Here is a 3,918-nt window from a genome sequence, read left to right on the forward strand (position 1 = left end):
TGACCTCCTTTCCCATCACAGTGGCTGGATGACACTTAGAAAGAACTGAATTCCCATTCAACATCAATAAAGACACTTTAAACAAAGGAACACGGTAACTAAAACACTGTTGCAAACAATTTATAACAAATAAAGGTCGTGAAAAACATATGACCCCCCATTTTTGGTCACATTACTCTATACAAATGCTATTATAATTTTTAAGGTTAGAAAGCTTACCAGTAAGGTAAATGAATAATATTTAAACACTTAGGGAACCAACTGAATTACCTATGTATTCTTATATGTAAAAAGAAGGAATTTCGAATGTCACCACTGCCATATTAACAAGTAGTAGGAAAACATTATTGCTAAATAAAAAAGCTATGTAGGACTAGCTACTGAACTTGAATAAAAAAAAGGAACCAAACAAGATGAGGATGGAAGTGGCCGTATCACTCAATCCATTGAAAACTTGGTGTTTAAATAAAATCCCAGCTTTCATTATTATACCTTTCCCTTAGTTAACTTTAGAATACTACTTGTATGACTATTTTACAATAGAGTAACATTTTACGATTAGAAATTCTACTTGTTTTGCCAGTAATGTAAGGATTTTATTCTCCGTGTAAAGTCTGGGCAGCTTAGTCTGCTATGTGATCATTAGCCAGATCAAGTGATATGTCCACTTCCATCCCTATCTTCTTTGGTTCCTTCTTTTTCTTCAAGTTCAGTAGCTAGTCCTACATAGCTTTTTTATTTAGCAATAATGTTTTTCCTAATATTTACGTATTTACTTTTTTTTTTATAAGATGGCATACCTGGGTTCTAAAGTGTATTGTAAAACTTTATAAATTTTGCATAGAATAACAATAAAATAGATAGTCAAAGTTAGTTTTGCTCTATAAAATGATGATAAAATTATAGGTACTGCTAGAAATAGATACTCACTAAGCCTGTTGAAGAAAGATGATGATGAACAAAAATAAGAAATATCATTTTAGCTATTCACTGGTTTTTAACTGGAATGCTCTAGATAGCTGAAAAGCAGCATAAACAATGAAGATAGAGCAACTATTCCATGTAGCTCTTCATATCTACTAGCTTCTGGTGACCTGTAGAGAAGAAATCCCAAATGACTTTTATATTGCTTTAATACCGGCGTACGTACCATCCCTACAAAGAGTGCTAGTGTACTCTCGGATATCGATGCAGGATCAAAATAAGAGTGATCTCTGCGTGTACTAAGACATAAGAGCAGGATTTTTTCTTTGATGTTTAGCTCACAAGCATTTAGTCACAATTTCAGCACACTTGAAATCTGGTGACGTTCACGAATCAATTAAAAACAAATCACGTGAAAGGGAAAACCTCACACTTTTGTCTTAATATACAATATCACAAATTGTCTAAACATGTGAATATAGAGGCACAACTATCACAGTTACAAGTACAGAGGAGATGAAGATTAAAAGGCCAAACACACAGAGAAGATGAAAAGGAAATTTCACCATGGAGGAGCTGAAAGAAATGAAAGGGCCACACATTAAGCATGTGAGCTGAAGAAAATAGAGGCTGCATAACACACTCACTATAGAGTAGATGAAGATTAAACACATCATAATCTCTCCATGGAGGAAAGGAAGAGGCCACACATTAAACATGGGAGCTGAAGAAAATAGAGGCTGCATAACACACTCACTATAGAGGAGATGAAGATTAAACACATCATAATCTCTCCATGGAGGAAAGGAAGAGGCCACACATTAAACATGGGAGCTGAAGAAAATAGAGGCCGCACGATACAGAAGAGGAAAATTCAGTCTCATCATAGAGGAGCTGACAAAAATGAAGATACCATATGCTTAGCATAGAGAAGACGAAGAGGCAACAAATCAGTCTTACCACAAAGGAGCTGAAGAAAACGCACCCACCACACTCTCATCATAGAGGTAAAAAAAATGCAGAAGTCACATACAATAAGCTCACAATAGAAGAGCTGATGAAAAATAGTTAGCCACACTACAGCATCTCACCAGACTAGAAACCCAGCTAAACTAAACATGACAGAAAATGATGAATGATGGTGAGGGTGTATAAACACAAATATGTACCAAAATCTCTCCTCCCACAATCACTACTCCATTATCCAAGAACAGAAATACCATTTTGAGAGACTGGATCAGTTTCATTTCGTCAAAACATTGTGATATAAAATATTAACAAGTCCACATTGTTTCTGTGTTACTGCAAACCCAACATACTGCATCCTCCCCTAAAACTGACCTTACATCAGCCATTATCCTTAACCTAAAAAACCAAACTGTCACCCTTACAATGACTATTATAATCATCACTGTCTTGAAGAGATGTCCTACCACTGAGTACATTAGGTGCCATGAAGATAACAGCAAAAATTCTTGTAATCTAGCAAAGATGTACTAATTAACACGACTTCAAAAATATTGAAAAACAAATATTACCTTTTCTAACTTAATGGATTTAAACAATATTAAAATTGGCTTTTAAAGCTTGCTTACATAAAAAAAATCTCAAAAGCATAATAACTCACATTTATGTTAAATCCTGTCTTCATGACACTGTTAATAACTAGGATTTCGTTTCTAATTTTAGTATGTTACATTCTGAATAAATTTGATAAATGTATTGGACTTTTTTCTTAAGTTAAGAAAACAATTTAATTAAGAATAATTTTGTGGAATTGACTTCACAAAACTTGTGATGCTTTAAAGTATAGGGGTAAGTTGTACCATGTTAAATATACCATTCCTCAAAACAAGTAAATGAATTGGTGAAGACCGAAAATAATTGAATTTTTTCATTTTAAATGCAGAAAAAGATGTTTGCTGCAGCTTTTTTATAAATTGAGTTAAGTTGTTTGAATGATTAACAACTTGGAGACTGTTTCTTAAACAAACAAAAAGTTTACAAATCACTGTAAACTAACATGTTTATAGGTTTAAAAAAAGGAATATATTAAGTTAAGCTACACAATGGGCTATCTGTGCTCTGCCCACCACGGGTATCAAAACTCGGTTTCTAGCATCGTAAATCTGCAGATATATGGCTGTGCCACTGGGGGGGCAAAAGGAACAGAGGAAGTTTAATACGAAAACTGTTTTTGATATTACAAGTTACGAAAAATTATTAAAATATCTGGGAACAATGATGAAACTCTAAACTAGTAGAAGCTACAAATGTACAAACTTCTGATCAACAGAGAAGATGGTGTCTGTCCCCACACACACACACACACACACACAGAGAAAACAAAAACGTTTAAACATCGGCTAAAAAGTTAATGGTAATGTTACTATTTCAGACCACTGAGCACGTGGACATCCACAGAATTTTCTCTGGGAGGGTGTAAATCAATACTATATACATACTGAATGAATAAAGAAAGAAATATGTTTCTCATCTTCCTGGGGGATAAGTCCCCATGACCATGCCAATTAGTAGGAATAAACCACTTATTACTGCATGTACATTTTTATAATATTGAGTCACACCCTTATAATTTTTAGACCAAAAGCATGTAAAAAATAGTATTTTTACATTTATGTTTTATCAGTCAAAACAGTTTTTTTTTATTAGTTTACCAACTAATATGTTCTCCACTCCAACGATTAGTTTTCACGATAATACACACTGTAGAATTCACGGTTTTTGTTCCATCATACACATAAAAGGCCATAACTTTTTATAGTAAGATGAGAAAGAAATACATATTATTATTATTAACAATAGTAAAACATCTTTAAGCAAAATAACATTCTATTAACACAGTTAGCTTTACAGTTTTTCATATTTTGAAAAATACATTCTCACAAGTATCATACGTTTAAGTTTACTTGTAAACCTTAAATAACCAAGCTTTAATGATTGATTTGAACAAGCAATTTGACATTTATCAGG

General features: G+C 33.2%; 1 long non-coding RNA gene across 1 annotated transcript in view; it reads right to left on the reverse strand.

Annotated features, from left to right (window-relative positions):
* The window catches only part of LOC111087584, an 8,393-nt gene extending 4,481 nt beyond the window's left edge, over positions 1–3,912 (reverse strand). Inside the window, exon 1 of the long non-coding RNA XR_002612267.1 lies at positions 5–3,912. This is a non-coding gene — a long non-coding RNA (uncharacterized LOC111087584). The remainder of the gene's footprint in view (positions 1–4) is intronic.
* Between the last annotated feature and the right edge of the window lie 6 nt (positions 3,913–3,918).

The sequence above is a fragment of the Limulus polyphemus genome, unplaced genomic scaffold, assembly GCF_000517525.1.
Source record: "Limulus polyphemus unplaced genomic scaffold, Limulus_polyphemus-2.1.2 Scaffold2335, whole genome shotgun sequence".
In the NCBI taxonomy this organism is placed as follows: domain Eukaryota; kingdom Metazoa; phylum Arthropoda; class Merostomata; order Xiphosura; family Limulidae; genus Limulus; species Limulus polyphemus.